We start from the raw sequence: 17,705 nt of genomic DNA, 5'->3' as shown, positions 1-17,705 counted from the left end.
ATAGGTAAAAAAAAAAAAAAAGTCCACTTAGGACCGTTTGTGTTTTGTATTACCAGTCCTGTAGTTCACAATCAGGTCGTGCTGGGCTTCATGCATAGAATATCTTATGCTGTCTGACATTGCAATGTTTCGGAAGACTATCCTTCTTCAGGGAAACAGGATTTGCTAGATGCCAGCGATTTTGACTGGTAGATAACTTGGTCTAATGCAGGACGGTCAATGCATCGGTAAGACAAAGACTTCAAACATGATGCGCGCGGTGAAGGCCGTCCTGCATTAGACCAAGTTATCTACCAGTCAAAATCATTGGCATCTAGCAAATCATGTTTCCCTGAAGAAGAATCGTCTTCCGAAACATTGCAATGTCGGACAGCATACAGACAGCATGAGACATTCTATGCATGAAGCCCGGCACGACCTGATTGTGAACTACAGGACTAGTAATACAAAACACAAACGGTCCTTAGTGGACTTTTTTTTTTACCTATGCACATGATAGCTTCTAAGAATAATTAACTCTGGGTTTCCAATGATTAAAAAGCCCTAGGGCCTTCTAGAGCTGCATACATAAGCTTTTAGCCCCTAGTGGCACTATATGATGTTTCCCCAGAGCTTCAAACAAACATTTTCCTTCTCTCTTTGAGCTAGAATTTTAAGATATACATTTTTTAACATATCAAAGAAATATCAAATCCAATTAGAAAACAGAAAAATATTAGACATTGAGCATTAACCATGTGTTGGTCTCTAGCCCACAAAAGAAGGGGTTGATAATAATCATAACTTTATATTCTACCTTTCATGACACTTCAAAGTGGATTACATTCAGGTACTGTAGGCATTTCCCTGACCCCAGAAGGCTTACAATCTAATCATTTACCAAGCAATTTTCCCATAGACACAGAATGGGAGAAAATCCTTACTATATCAGGCCCTAAGTCTGAACCAGAGACAATGGAGTGTGAAATGATTTGCCCAAGGTCACAAGAAGTGTCAGTTGGATTTTAACCCTGGCTTCCCTGGTTCTCAACCTGTTGGCTCTAGCCCACTGGGGATTGATAGTACTTTAAATTACTGATTGATCCACATAAGAACATAAGAAATTGCCATGCTGGGTCAGACCAAGGGTCCATCAAGCCCAGCATCCTGTTTCCAACAGAGGCCAAACCAGGCCACAAGAACCTGGCAATTACCCAAACACTAAGAAGATCCCATGCTACTGATGCAATTAATAGCAGTGGCTATTCCCTAAGTAAACTTGATTAATAGCCGTTAATGGACTTCTCCTCCAAGAACTTATCCAAAACTTTTTTGAACCCAGCTACACTATCTGCACTAACCACATCCTCTGGCAACAAATTCCAGAGCTTTATTGTGCATTGAGTGAAAAAGAATTTTCTCCAATTACTCTTAAATGTGTTACTTGCTAACTTCATGGAATGCCCACTAGTCCTTCTATTATTTGAAAGTGTAAATAACCGATTCACATCTACTTGTTCTAGACCTCTCATGATTTTAAACACCTCTATCATATCCTCCCTCAGCTTCTTCTCCAAGCTGAAAAGTCCTAACCTCTTTAGTCTTTCCTCACAGGGGAGCTATTCCATCCCCTTTATCATTTTGGTCGCCCTTCTCTTACCTTCTCCATCTCAACTATATATTTTTTGAGATGCGGCGACCAAAATTTACACAGTATTCAAGGTGCGGGCTCACCATGGAGCAATACAGAGGCATTATGATATTTTACGTTTTATTCACCATTCCTTTTCTAATAATTCCAAACATTCTGTTTGCTTTTTTGACTGCCGCAGCACATTGAACCAACAATTTCAACGTGTTATCCACTATGACGCCTAGATCTCTTTCTTGGGTGGTAGCTCCTAATATGGAACTTAACATTGTGTAACTATAGCATGGGTTGGTTATTTTTCACTATATGTATCACCTTGCACTTATCCACATTAAATTTCATCTGCCATTTCGATGCCCAACTTTCCAGTCTCACAAGGTCTTCCTGCAATTTATCACAATCTGTTTGTGATTTAACTACTTGAATAATTTTGTATCTGCAAATTTGATTACCTCACTCATCATATTTCTTTCCAGATCATTTATAAATATATTGAAAAGTATGGTCCCAATACAGATACCTGAGGCACTCCACTGCCCACTCCCTTCCACTGAGAAAATTGTCCAGTTAATCCTACTCTCTGTTTCCTATCTTTTAGCCAGTTTGTAATCCACGAAAGGACATCACCACCTATCCCATGACTTTTTACTTTTCCTAGAAGCCTCTCATGAGGAACTTTGTCAAACACCTTCTGAAAATCCAAATACACTACATCTACCGGTTCACCTTTATCTACATGTTTATTAACTCCTTCAAAAAAGTGAAGCAGATTTGTGAGGCAAGACTTGCCTTGGGTAATACCATGCTGACTTTGATCCATTAAACCATGTCTTTCTATATGTTCTGTGATTTTGATATTTACAACACTTTCCACTATTTTTCCTGGCACTGAAGTTTCCTGGTCTGTAGTTTCCCGGATCACCCCTGGAGCCCTTTTTAAATATTGGGGTTACATTAGCCACCCTCCAGTCCTCAGGTACAATGGATGATTTTAATGATAGGTTACAAATATTTACTAATAGGTCTGAAATTTCATTTTTGAGTTCCTTCAGAACCATGGGGTGTATACCATCCAGTCCAGGTGATTTACTACTCTTCAGTTTGTCAATCAGACTTACAACATCTTCTAGGTTCACCGGGATTTGGTTCAGTCCATCTGAATCATTACCCATGAAAACCTTCCCCACTACGGGTATCTCCCCAACATCCTCTTCAGTAAATACAGAAGCAAAGAATCTTTCCATGATGGTCTTATCTTCTCTAAGAGGCCCTTTAACCCCTCGATCATCTAATGGTCCAAGTGACTCCTTTGCAGGCTTTCTGCTTCAGATATATTTTTTAAAAAGTTTTCACTGTGAGTTTTTGCCTCTATGGCTAACTTTTTTTCAAATTCTCTCTTAGCCTGTCTTATCAATGTCTTACATTTAACTTGCTCCCGGCATCCCTGCAAGAGCTTCCTTGGTTTGATGACCTGCAAAGGTATAGACTCACGATTCAATGTTCCCACTGCACTGGCTGGAGTCTCTTATGTTGTGGGTCATATCTGGAAAGCTGTGAACACTAATGCTCATAAGTATGGGAAAAAAAGTCCCAATCTAGAGTCTGTCATAAAGAAGCTGACTTGGACATAGTGGTGGTCACAGAGATATGGTATACAGAGAAGAATGCCTGGGATTTAGTTATACAAGGCTATTATGTATTCAGGAAGCACAGGGTAGGAAGAAAGGGAGGAGTGGTGCTATATATAAAAAATAATATCAGATCATGAAAAATGCAGGGCTTAGGAAGTAAGGAGACACTATGGGTTCATCTGGGGAAAAAGAAATGGAACATCAATATAAACTGATGTACCATACAAACTACATCAGAGGCAAAAGAAATGGATAGAGAGAATTGAAGACAATCACAAAATTGCTATGAAAAGGGAGGTACTATTGCTAGGTGACTTCAGTCTGCCAGATGCTGATTGGGGCATTCCAAACTGTGCTAACATCTAGAAAGAGAGATCCTGGATTGTCCGCAGAAAGAACTAGTCAAGTAACTGGCAACAAAATCAACACACAAGGGGTTAACACTAAACCCAAAACTTATAAATTGGGCAGTGTTTCTGATATAGTGGGGGATCACCTAGGATCCAGTGATCACCAGATAGTGTGGTTCAGTTTTAGAGCACAGGCAGTAATTGTTCTTTCAAACACAAGGGGCCTGGATTTCAGGAAAACTTTGTTAATTTACCTCCTGGGCAAGACAGATTCCTAAAGCTGCACCCAGGGGCACATAGGAACAGAGATAGACCCTATCTGTTCTCAACTCTCCACAGGACAGATAGTCCCACAGGACTCACAGTGGGAAAAAGCATAGCTTCAAGGTTCTTTTGCAAGCCCCTTTTTCCTTACTGTAAAACAGTACCAAAAGTTGATTAAATGATCGAAGAATAATTTACAGCCCTTAAATCAGAGTTTAGGCTGAAGAAAGATGAATACATTTGTGCCCTCAGTCTTCCAGAAAAGTCTTTGCATTTTATTTAGAAGCCAATTCCTTAACAATTGATCTCCTTTTTACTTCGTTACTCAGATTGAAAGTGGCTCAATCCTCCTTCTTCTCCTTCCTCTCCCAACTTTACCACATACTCTCCCCACTATAGAATGGTTAGAATGAAGTCCCGATGCTTTATCAAAATGTAAGTCCCAACTCCAATAGCTTTCCACAAGTCTTCAATATAATAGATTTCCTTATGACACTATCAGTGGGCACTCTCCTCTCAAATGCAGTACACCGTTCTTAAACAATACCTCCAGCAACTTCCCTCTGGCAAGGGACAGAGATCCACTTCTCTGATTAAACATGTACTCCTCAGACTCTTCCTAGGTAAAAGGCACCCCTTCTCCAATATATTGGAAACTGTATTCCTGGTACCAAGGCTACTCAGATCCAGGTGAAACAAAAATAGACTGACTCAAACAAAGGGGAAAAATAAACAAGAGACAAGAAGGGTAGGAAAAAAAACTTCCTTGTCTCAAATTGAGGAGATAATCACTAAAGACAGGCAACGTTGAAACTTCTCTGCATCACGTCATGGACAGGTCTGTCCCCCTAGAAGAGTGAAAGAATACTGCCAGAATCGTTCCTATCCCTGCCCCAATCCTCTGTGAAGGGGTAACCAAGGCTCTCACAGGGAAAGTCTCCAAACATTGGTTTACCTAGAATAAAAAGCAATCAGAAATAGGGCTGATGGACAGAAAGATCCTTAAGGACAGACTAGTCCACTCTCATTAAAGTTGGAAAATTAGACAACAGGAGACAAAGAGCTCCTATCCTCTGGAAAGGCTAACAGAAAAGTCACACTCCTAAGATGGTACCTGTTGTTGACAAACAGTTGGCACACACCGTCAGTACTGGGTATTGCATAACCTTTGCCTCCCCCCCCAGCACTCTACTGAATTATCCTACTAATATAATTTTTGTACCATTTTGTAGGGCATTCAATTTGAAATTTACAGTACCTTACACATTACTTAAATTTAAATTATGACTGAAACGTATGATAGCAAAAAACAGCAGATTGACCATATTAAGTGTATTGCATTTTGTGAGTGAAAAGTGAAAGCTGGGTTCAGAGGACATGGGGCAAGACTATAGAGGAGTGTTTTACAGAACTTGGTGATGGTAGACTGCTAAAATTGTCTCAAGAAATTTCACCATCAAGCAGAATAAAAGCTATTGCCCCACTCGATTTAAAGTGATTTTGCAAGCTAACGGTGGGCACACCAACTATTTATATGTTTAATTTCATTCTGAATGCTGATTACTATGATATATTGCTTGTTTCAGATTGCTGGTTGCTGCTACAATGGGAGAGGCAAAGCTTGTGCAACACCCATTATACTCCTCCTGGTAAGGAAACCAGATGTTCCTTTCCTTAAGATAAAGGAGTATCCAGTGTCATTAGCTAGATGGGATAAGACTAGGGAAAGCAGAATAGCACTGAACAAAACTATAAGGAGATAGTGTCAGGGCAACAAATCTTTTCATAAAGTAAATAAAAGGTTAAGAGGAAAACGAGGCCACTGTGGTTTCTAAAGAAGTGACAATAAAAAGTTAAGCATTCATAAACTACAAAGAGAAGCTGGGAAAGTATTCCAGAGAGCAAAGGCATAAAAGGATGACAAAGTAGTTAGTACAGTAAAAGAGGGAGTGACACTTTTTTTTAGCTATATTAGTGACAGGAGGAATCGCAAAAGTGGGATTGTAAGACTCAAAGGTGAAGGAGGGAATATGTAGAGGCTGACGAGAAAAAAAAATCTGAATTTCTCAACAAATATGCCATTCAGTGTTTACTGTCATGAATAGGAATGGAAGCGAGGTAGACGTCAAACAATTTTCAGAAGAATATGTTCACAAGGAACTAGCAAAACTAAAAGTAGATAAACCAATGAGGCCAGATGGGATGCATCTGAAGGTATTAAGAGAATTTAGGGAAGTCTGGTAGCTCCACTGTGACATTTTCAGTGCTTCTTTAGAGTCAGGAGTAGTTCCAAAGGACTTGTGATGGGCAAATGTTCCTCTTCATTAAATAGGAAGAAAGGAGGATTCTGAGAACTACAAACCAGTTAACCTGACCTTGGTAGTGAGTAATTTAATAGAATTGCTACTAAAACAGAGAATAGTGTGCAGTTTCTAGAAGCCAATGGTTTACAGGATCTACAGGCAATATGGTTTTATCAAAGGTAGGCCTTGTCAAACAAATCTAATCAATTTCTCTGACTAGGTGACCAGAAAGTTAGATCAGTGGAGAGTGCTACTAAAACAGAGAATAGCACAGTTTCTAGAAGCCAATGGATTACAGGATCTAGAGACCCTCAGTTTGTTTATACGTCATCTATGAGGAATTAATCCTAAATTAATTGACTAGGTTTAAAACTGGTTGAAGACAAAGGGTAGAAAAATTAGAGTACATTCCAAAGGAAGAGGCCTCAGCAGTGGTGTGCCACCCAGATCGATTCTTGATCTGGTTCTGTTTAACATTTTCATAAACACTATTGTGGAAGAGGTATTGGGAAAAGTTTGCCTTTTACTGGATGATACCAAAATCTGCAACAGGGTAGACAATACGGAAGGTATGGGAAAACATGAGGAATAAGCTAGTGAAGCTTGAGGAATGGTCTAGTCATGCATTTGGGCTGAAAAAAAAACAAAGGGAGAAGTATAGTATGGGGTGAAGTCCTCCTGTGTACAAGAGTGGGATCTGGGGGTGAACATATCTGATGACCTCAAAATAGATAAGATGACAGCAAAAGCCAGAAAGATGCTTGGGAAGCATAGGGAGAGGAACAGTCAGTAGGGAAAAGGAAGTGATATTGCACTGAACAAGTCTCTAGTAAGACTTCATGAGGAATAATGTGTACAATTCTGGAGACTGCACCTTCAAAAATATATAAAGTGAATAGTCAGACCAGAAGGCAACTACTATGATGGTCAATGGTCTTCATCATAGGGGGAAGTCTTAAAAATAAAAACATGCATATTCTGGAGTAAAGGAGGGACATGATAGAGACATTTAAGTACCTCCAAGGAATACATGCATAGGATGCATATATCTGTCAGTGGAAAGGAAGATCTAGAATGAGAGATCATGGGATGAAGGTGAAAGGAGATAAGACTCAGGAGTAATCTAGGGAATATTTCTTTATGGAAAAGGTGGACACACAGTACAGATTCCCTGTGGAGGATGTGGAGACAAGACCAGTATCAGATTTCAAGAAAACATAGAATAAGCACATAGGATCTCATAGCGGAAGGAACTCTAAAGCTGAGCAGGAGGTGTGCACTATAGGTGTGCCATCATGTTAGGTTTCCTAGCCAGAAATTTAAAAAAAAAAAAAAATTTTTTTTTTTTTGGTTTTTTTTTTTTTTTGGTTTTTTTTTTTTTTTGGTTTTTTTTTTTTAAGTGTAAGGTTGATCAAACCATAAATTATTACAAAGAATCCTCACATAATTCGTTTGCATATCCCAGCCTATGTAGGAGGGGTTTCCAAGAGAATATAAAAGACAAGATCTCTTTGGATAAACAGCAGCAGCTTCTTCATTGGGGTGAAATGGAATAGGCAGTCTTTGGGAAGGAAAGCAGCCAGATGCAGGCCTACTCCAAGGTGAACTGGAAATGTGTAGCTTTTCTACTTTAGACTGGAGAAGGATCTACTTTTCCAGTGACCCAGCAGAAGAGGACCGGAAGGCTTATCTGCATAGCCTGCTCAGTAGCCCCCAGGAGAGGACTCCAGGTCACCGCGAGTGATCCAGGCTTCTATCTCTACAGCCCCAGCTTCCAGAGGCTCCCACATCCCTTGCAGCAGAAGAGGACAGGAAGCGCATACCATTAGGCGCATGCACCTTACAACTCCTGAATAAAACCTGTAGAAAATGTAGTCAGAAGGAATTTAATTAAAAGTAAAATAGTTAATAAGGTGAGTACCTAGATAGATATAAGTAGGTTAGCTATAGTGTTTTGACAAATATAAATTAAAATCAAACTAAAAGTACTTTAGATTAGCTGTATAGCTCTACTTCCTAATACATTTCTTATGGTTGAGAATGAAGTATCTTTGAAGGATACTGAGAGAACATGGAAATTAGGGCATCCCAGTAGTGAAATTGCAATAAATACTAAAGTGGCCAGGTGCCTTTAAGTAAAGAGCAGACAGAGCAGAAAGTTTTCAAATTACCCCATCAACTGATAAGCAGGTTGTTAATACAAACAAAAAACATACTTTGAAATGTCTGTATGCTAATGCCAGAAGACTAAAAAAATAAGATGGAAGAGTTAGAGTGTATAGAACTGGATGGAGAGAGAGAGATAAATCGGCATCTGAGATCTGGTAGAAGGATAACCAATGGGACAGATACCTGGGTAGAAATTATATCAAAATTAAAGGATAGATCAAATGGATGGAGGAATGGCACTATATATTAAAGAGGGCATTGAGTCAAACAGGATAAACATTTTGCAAGAATCAAAATGCAATGTTAAAACTTTATGGAAAGAAATTCCAGGTAAAAGGGGGAATAAAATAGCAAAAGGAGTATATTTAAAATAAGCCTAGCACACATACGTATGCTCCTAATTTTAAGAGGTTACTCTAGCATACACAAAGTAAGTATCTTCCATAGGATTTTGCCAGATTTAATGCACGTGAGCGGATTTTAAAACATGCTCACGCGAGGGACATTCCCAGTTTTTCCAATTAGTCCACCAGTTAGCACAGTTAATCTCAAGGTCATCGAGACCCTTCTGGTTCTTCATCCTGCATGCCTCCAGTTGACCCAGACCCTTCACCCTTTCATGTAAGCCCAAAAACGCGACATCTGTAGACTTGCTTCTCTTCAGGAGCAGCAGTAAATATATGTGAACAACAAGCTGATGCATGCCTCGACCTCCGGTTTTAAAATATGGCGTTGTGTGTATCACTCTTGGCCCTGCCCTAGAACGTCCATTCCCCAACCTCTGCCCCCCCCCCCCCCTTTTTTTTTTTTTTTTACTTAAGCATGCATATATATATATGCTTTTAAAAATATGCGTCTCTCGCATGGCCCAGATACTCACTTATATGGGCTTTTCAGTGCAAGCAACGCTTTTAAAATTCAGTCCTAAAAGCAACTTTCAACCTATTTGAATAAACCAAGTCTGGTTTGCCTGGCTTCAACAGCACTTGAACATGTGCCCTTTGCACAAGTGAAAATCTGAAAAAAGGTAGGTTACAATTCAATGCATTTTTAAGACAAAAGCAGTACTGGGAGTGGCCAAATAAAATGCTTATACATTGTGGTATATGTTTAGCAATTTTAAAATACGGTATCTATTAGGGTCTTAAACAATATGCATACATCCACATAGCTACATTTCAGAATTACTTGACTTCATTGTCATATTTCAGTCTATCACAAACAGATTAGAAAGTGGACTTAAGTATCAAAGGTGGAATTAATGACAATACTGTATTCTGACATCTCTTAAAAATATTTTCCTAGGAGAAATAAATTTCAGTCTCACTTTAATGTTAGACATTTCACAACACTCACTGAAACCGGAGTACTCACCTAACCAATACACACAAAATTTCGAGAAAAGACACATTCTATAGTAAAGCACTCTTAAGTTTTCCTAAATCTCTTGGAGAGATATTTTATGTTTTATGCCCTTCTGTCTTTTTCTCTTCTTCTTCTGTTTGCTTCCTCTAGTTTATTGTATTCCAGATGTGTTCTGTTTAAAACACTAAAAAGCAAAACAAAAAACAAACAAAACCAAACCAAACCAAAAAAAAAATCGGAATTTTTTTTTTTTTTTAAAGCTGCCAGGTACCAGAGAAAATGCCAAGCTGCCAATCAGCACTGCAAATTGGCTTGGCTTTGTAGTATATAGTGCTTGCTTCTCTTAGTATGGAGAGGTTGTACACTAGAAGATAAAGGTAGTAGACTTGTTACGCTAACTGTCATGGTCAGCTTTTTCACCCCAAAAAACGGTTTAAAATTATTTTTTTTAAAATGCTATAAATAGCAATATATAGTTGAAATACCATTAAAGGGAGGAAGCATCTACAAGAATACAGAAAAAGAAAGATAATTGCTTTCGGTCCATAAGCATGAAATACCTTTAATACCTCCACTGGATCCTGCCCTGGTCTAGCAAGTCATCATTTTTTTAAGTATTTGGATACTACAAACTAGGGTTGAGAAAATTTTGTGCATATAACCTAAACATGTCTGTAAGGCAGACTAGGACTACTTAATTCTTTAGAATTTAAACATTTTCATTAATTGGAGGTTCCAAGGATGTAGACAGTAAGGCTCCATCCCCAACAGTATAAGTCATTCATCAACATCTATGAAGGAGACTCCATGAGTCACTGAGAGGAGTTCAATGCTAAAGACAGCAAGGGTTGTAATTCTTGTTAGCTTCAGAAGTAAAAGGAGTGTTGCCTTTCCTTTCCATTGGAAGAGGTGTTCTCTCTCTCTTCAAGCTGTTTGAGGGATTCCAGGAGGGGGTCCCATAGTCTGCAGTGCTCCAAAAGGTGCTTGTCACCAGGTGTAAGGGCTGGGATGTCTTCAGCCTCCTAGACAAGCTATCAACCAAGTATTGCCAAATTTCCCAATGTGGAAAGGAGAATTATCCATTTTCTGAGAGGCATGAAAGGAAAACTTACCCCACTGGGAATTAGAGAAGGACCTCCTTTTCTTATCAATAGACTCAAGAAGCATGAGAAACTGTATTTTTGTACTAGAGAATGAGAACTTTTGGATTTTGTCTTTTGCCTATTTTTGTAATGCTAAATTTTTTTTTTGGCTCCATAAAATACATTTGTTTCGGAACTATACTTAGTTGTGGATGTTCTGTTTTTGAGAGATTATATGCATGATCCTCTTGGGATTGTGTGCATGATCCCCATGATCTGGAGCTGCAGCCCAGTTTTCCTCAACCTCTGCAGATGTTATGAAAGTGGACCCCTGTTTCGAGGTAGTCAGCTAGTGTTGAAGGGCGAGGCCGCTGGACAGGAGGAAGTTGAATGAAGACTTCACCTGGAAGCACGCAACCCCCCCAGGAGGAGCCTGTAGGGATCCGGCCGCTGGGACTTAGGAGACTCCTCTGAAGACTGAAGGTCTGGATGCAGGCGCCTACTGCAGGTCGTGGGTTCCAGACGGCTGGTGCCTCCAGCAGGTCGTAGCAGTCTGAGAGCGGAGTCGTAGAAGAGTCCAAAGCCGGTCCGGGGATTCGGTACACAGATGAGGTTGAAATCCAGTCCAGAGTGTAAGCAGGAGAATGGTCCAAAGCCATACCAGGATCTAGCCAGGAGAAGGGTCCAACGCCGTACCAGGATCAAGCCAGGAGAAGACACGTCCACCAGTCCAGAAGTCAGAAGCCAAGAATCAATCCACGGAGCAGGGAAGCAGAGTGGGACGATGAACCAGGAACAGAGAACACAGGAGCAAACTCAGGCAGGAACCTCAATACCAAGGCAAGGTCTGAGAACCAGACATTGCCTTAAATATAGGATGTTGGAGGTGGAGTTTCTGGGAGGACCATGACAGTTTCCTGTCATGACCCCTTTAAGAACAGTCTTTAGCAGCGCGCACGGCCCTAGAGGAAGTGATATGGGCGGAGCCAAACCCCGAGGAGCCAGCCAGCCAGAACAGATGCGGCAGCGGCCGCAGGCGAGAGACAGAAGGGCAGTCTGCCCCGCAGGAGCCCGACTGACTCCCAAGCCCCAGGTACTTATTTTCCCTGCACCCGCCGGCCCGGTCTAAGCCACGGTCCGCCATGACCGGCCGGCAGTGATAACAGCAGAATCTGAAGGTGGCCCCTTCCTATTTCTGGGAGTGCCTGCAAAAATGGGGTTACATGTCTATTAAGTATTACATAGTAGCATAGTAATGACAGCGGAAAAGGACCAAATGGTCCATCCAGCCTGCTCTGCAAGATTCTTGTGGAGGTATCTGCCATGCAGTGCAGGATACCCCCATGTTTATTTTAAGGGTAGCAACTATTGCTCCGTGCAGTTACCCCCAAGTCTTATGATAACCCATAAAAATTGTATTGCTATCAACATTTTTACCGGGTGATGAGCCTTCTTGAAAATTCAGACAGTGCTGCTTGACTTGCTTTGCTTATGGACTTGGCTGTAGAAACAGTCCTGTGCTTTTTCTTCTATATTTGCATATCAGTACCCGCAGACCATAAAATTCAGGGCACATGTTGGTTGTCGTCTGAATCCAATTCCTCTCCTTGCCCCCCCCCCCCAACCACCACCAAAGTGGATATTTACAGTGAGATATTAAACCAAAACAAATGTTGCTGGGAAGTAGGCAAAATATCAGTATGGGAGCTACACTACATGTATATTCACAGGACTACCTAATGACCTATATCAAGAGTAAACGGACCAATTTCTGTGCATCCTAAAAAAGGAAAAAGCAGCAATGCCTCAGATACAAGTTAAAAAAAATAGAGTGGTTAAAAGAGCTTCTCTTCCTCCCAAAGCTATTTCCCTTAATTTCACACCTCCAAATGTCTTTCATTTACAGCTTTAGAATATATATTTCTGGATCAATCCTACCAATATCTGGAGTTACTCTACTTTATTTTGCCCAGTGTATAAAACCTTTAGCCCCTCTCCTCATTCTTTCTACTTAAACTACAAGAATGCAAATTGTATGCAGAAGACAGGGATAAATTTGTACTTTTTTTTACCTGCTTCCCCCTCCCCCTTTCCCCTGCTGACCTTTAATTCTTCACCCCATGAATCCCCGATTTCCCCACCACTCCTTCCTGCAGTCCTTCTGTAGGGAGATATCCCATGTTTTCTCACTGAAAGCACCAAATATGACTCATAATAGCCACATAAGAATGCAGACAAATACTGACAGGCTAAGACATTGTCAGAGTGTGTTACGACTGTCGCTGCCCGACATCTCCACTCCGCCCTTCTTACCTCTCTGGTGACTCTTCCTGCGGTTGACGGACGTTTGGCTGCCGCGGAGTCTGCCTGCATCTTCTCCGGCATCCCCGGTCCGGCTTGGGCGCTGCCTCCTGCCATGCTGTCCAGCTGCCTTAGGGTGCGCGTGCCGCGCGGCCCTGCTTCAAATACTTTCTTTGGCACGAACCTCAGGGCGTCCCCCTGTGATGACGTCACGCATCCCGGATACAAAAAGCCTACACTACTGCTAGCTAATCGAGTTAGCAAAGGTATTCGTACAGGAACTCGTTACGGATGGGATTCGCTCTCCGTACCTAGCTACTCTGCCTCTCCATTATTGGACTTACTCTATTTGGGGTACCCGCTCCTCGGGGGCCTCTTTCTTCTCTTTCAGGTCGCTGTCTGGAACGGGTACACGCTCCTTGAGGGCCCATGTTCCTGACTCGCTGCCTGGACTTCACTGCTGCCTGGAAGATACCGCTGCCTACACCATCAGTGAGTTACTATCTGCTTCTCTCAGAGCTGTTCCCTGGAACCAGGTACTCGCTCCTCGAGGGCCTGCCTCTACTCCAGCTCCTGTGATTCCTACCGAGAGAAACCGCTGTGTGAGTACGCAACCAGCGAGGCTGTATTCCAGAACCCTGCATATACTTCATTGTACTCACTATCTAAGTTTCTCTTCACTACAGCACAGCCATTTTGGGATCGCTGTTCCAGAGCCCTGAGGGACTACTAGCCCAGCTGGGCTTCATCTCTGCTCACTACTGCCACCTCTGGTGGCTCCTCAATACTGTTAATAAAAGATCTATCTGTGTTGTGTGTCCTAAGCTGAGCCTGACCTGTGGCCCTTCATGGGACTTCCCCCCGTGGGCGTGGTCAGCAGCCACAGTGTCCAAGGGTCCACCCAAACCTTACAAATAATAACACAGTGAAAGAGGAGAGACCTTGCCCAGATGAGAACTTTACAATGAAGGATGCTATCAAGATCTGCCTGTTTGTATGTTCCTGCATAAATAAAAACCAAGGCAGAGAGACAATGCAGCAGCTAAGCTCATAAGCAGGAGTCATGGACTGGCCAAGGGAGTCCAGAGGTCAGAAGGACCCCCCACCCTTGGAAGATGGGACAGTCTGAGACTAAGAAAAACACTGACTCTGGCATACAGCTTGGCATACAGACGTGCTGATACTCCCCCCCGAAGAAATGGGGAGGGGGGGGGGGGGGGAATAGAGCTGCAACATGGCAGGACACCGCCCCCCCAAAAAAAATGAGGAGGGGGAAAAGACCTGCAATGTTGGCAAAGACCCTCCCCACCCACCACCTGATTATACATGAGCTTATGGATATTTATCAGCTGGGAAATATAAGGCAGGGGAGGCAAAGAGAGAGAGGAAAGCGAAACTAGAAAAGTGACCCAGAAACCAGAGAAGGGATCCCCTGAAAGAAAAAGGAACCAAAAGAGCAAAGGGGGAGTCTGAAGCAGACCAGCACTCCCTGCTATCGAGGAGGGAGAAGACTAGGTATGGCTAGGAGACTGGAGATGCCTTGCTCAGATTCGAAGAGTGACACAGTCTAGGACAGTGAGGGGTGAAAGCAAGCCCCAGACAGCCCAGCAAGTACCAGAGCAAGAAGCAAGTCTTCTTTCCAGACTGCCACCAGCTCTGCCAGTACCAAACCCAGGGAGCAAGTCTCCTCCCCTGTCCACATTCTCCAGTCCTCCAGCCAGCGTTTCCTTCAGAGGTGAACAGAGGGATATCGCTTGATGTTGGGACCAGGGGTAAAATAAGTTAGCCATAATTATTAATAAAAAATAAGCAGGCTAAGGTTTATGGCATTGTGTAACCACCCATGGTACAGAACTTTCTTTAGGGAAAACTGATGCTTGGTGGCCAGGATAGAGACAGGAATTGTTGTTATCTTCTAAATGCTAAGTCCTGCCAAATCTGATAAACTAAAGTCTATTTCTGAGGAGAACACATTGTCATTTTCCTGACTTAGGATCGTGAAGTAATGTGGGAGGGGAACTGGAAGTAGCAGACTGGTCCCTGTACCCCATGCTTATACTACAATTTGATTCTAGTAACTGCCCCTCCTTTGGCCTCAATACCCTCCATAGTAGCTGCCCTCCGTCCCACCCCCTTTGGTCTCAAACTCCCCTCTCCCTCCACTTAACACAAACTTTTCTAATTTTCCCCATCAGCTTCCAGTTTTGGTCCCGACTCTACCCTTCTTCTTCTTTAGCTGGCTGAACCCTGCCAGCCTTGCAGCTCCAGTTCCCACCTAACCTGTTCCTTCTGCCAGCAGGGTCAGGGAATCCCCACCAACCTTGAAGCTCCAGTCCTGGCTCCTCTCTTTTTCTGCAGGCAGGGCCATGGGATCCCTGCTGCTCTTTACAGCTTTGGTCCCTGCTCCTCCCCTTCATCCACCAGTGAGGCCTAGGGATCCCCATCAGCCTCACAGTGGAGGTAGAGGGGAGCCCTGAGCTCCACAGAGAGGTGGCGGGAAGGAAGAAGGGTCTAAGATTGGAAATCCACAGAGTGCAAGACAAGTGCTTTGCCACCCCAAGCACTGGCCTAACGTGACTGGCTGAAAACGCTGGAAACAAAATCTAGAAAGTGAGCTGGCAGCTATAGTCATTTTAAAAAAATTGTTTTTCAGTTCATTTTCCATTGATTCTTAGAAAGAGAATGGACTGGCCGAATTACTTAGCAAGAAAGCAAATGTTGCTTACCTGATGTAACAGGTGTTCTCACAGGACAGCAGGATGTTAGTCCTCACAAATGGGTGACATCGAGGATGGAGCCCACCACGGAAAACTTCTGTCAAAGTTTAAACAGAACTTTGACTGGCCCCTACTGGGCATGCCCAGCAAGGCACTGACCCTGCAGCCAGCAGGGGTCTCCCTTCAGTCTGATTTTCAAAGCTACAGGCAGTGCCTAGAAAGTAAAAATAAAACGAACCCAACACCGCGGGGAGGCGGGCGGGTTTCGTGAGGACTAACATCCTGCTGTCCTGTGAGAACACCTGTTACATCAGGTAAGCAACATTTGCTTTCTCACAGGACAAGCAGGATGGTTGTCCTCACAAATGGGTGAGTACCGAGCTGAGGATGTCCCGACCTGCACCAAATGTACCCAACGGTGTGGCAGCAGGCACAACAACTGAGGAGAAATTGGGAAAGGGCATCCGCACCCTACCGGGTAGGTGGAAGGGTGTGGTACATCAGGTTGGAAAAAGGTTACGCAAGACAGACTGGCCGAAGATGGAGTCCTGTCTTCCAGGCCTTGTCCAAACAATAATGGGCTGCAAAAGTATGGAGAGAACTCAGGTTGCAGCTTTGCAGATGTCAGGAAGCGGCACCGATCGAAGGTGTGCCACTGACGTCGCCATGGCCCTCACAGAGTGTGCTTTAACACGGTCTTGAAAAGGAATGCCAGCTTGCTCATAGCAAAAAGAAATGCAGTCCGCCAACCAGGAAGAAAGAGCCTGTTTACCCACAGGTTGTCCCAACTTATTAGGATGGAAGAGACGAATAATTGAGTGCTCTTCCTGTGGGAAACTGTACGGTCTAGGTAAAAAGCTAGAGCCCGTTTACAGTCTAGGGTATGCAGGGTCTGCTCTCCAGAGTTTGAGTGGGGCCTGGGAAAAAAGATAGGTAGTACGATAGATTGATTGATATGAAACTCCGAAACTACCTTAGGTAAAAATTTAGGGTGAGTGCGGAGTACCGCCCGGTCCTGCAGGAGCTTAGTGTAAGGCGGATAGGTAACTAGGGCCTGTAATTCACTAACCCTGCGAGCTGAAGTAACAGCCAAAAGGAATAACACTTTCCAAGTGAGATATTTCAAGTCACAGGAGTGCAGAGGTTCGAAAGGAGGTTTCATTAGACGACCAAGAACCAGATTAAGGTCCCAGGATGGGGCCGGAGGACGCAAGGGTGGCTTTAGATGGAGCAAGCCCTTAAGAAAGCGTGTTACTAGGGGTTGCACTGAAATAGGATTACCCCCAATACCCTTATGGAAGGCGGCTACCGCACTGACATGCATTCTGATAGAAGAGGTTTGAAGACCTGATTCAGAGAGATGCCATAAATAGTCCAAGAATTTGGAGATTGAACAGGAAAGGGGATCAAGGGACTGAGAAGTGCACCATGATGTGTACCTTTTCCATTTGTATGAGTAAGACTTTCTTGTGGAAGGCTTTCGTGAAGCTATCAGGACCCGAGAAACGGAATCTGAAAGGTTAAATGGTTGAAGGACTAACCTTTCAACATCCATGCCGTCAGGGACAAGGCTTGGAGGTTGGGATGGAGGAGGCATCTGTCGTTTTGAGTGAGCAGATGCGGGTCCCTTCCCAGAGGAATGTGCCTGCGGATGGAGAGATCCTGGAGTATTGGAAACCATACTTGGCGTGGCCAGTAAGGTGCTATCAGGATCATGGTTCCTCCGTCCTGGCGTAGCTTCACGAGAGTCTTTGACACAAGAGGGAGTGGGAGGGAATGCATAGAGCAGACCGGTTGTCCACTTGAGGGAGAATGCATCCCTCGGCCGAGAGTGCTGGCTCCGAATGAGAGAGCAGTAATCGTCCACTTTGTGGTTCTGAGGGGACGCAAAGA

At 43.1% G+C, this 17,705-nt stretch overlaps 1 protein-coding gene across 3 annotated transcripts in view; it reads right to left on the bottom strand.

The window, feature by feature from the left end:
• Positions 1 to 17,705, bottom strand: part of AOPEP (aminopeptidase O (putative)) — a 772,742-nt gene that overhangs the window by 146,010 nt on the left and 609,027 nt on the right. The gene's annotated exons all lie outside the window — the stretch shown is intronic.

The sequence above is a fragment of the Rhinatrema bivittatum genome, chromosome 1 (genome assembly GCF_901001135.1).
Source record: "Rhinatrema bivittatum chromosome 1, aRhiBiv1.1, whole genome shotgun sequence".
NCBI classification, from domain to species: Eukaryota; Metazoa; Chordata; class Amphibia; order Gymnophiona; family Rhinatrematidae; genus Rhinatrema; species Rhinatrema bivittatum.
Note: the sequence above shows the minus strand (reverse complement) of the source record. Positions and strands in the feature narration are given on the sequence as shown.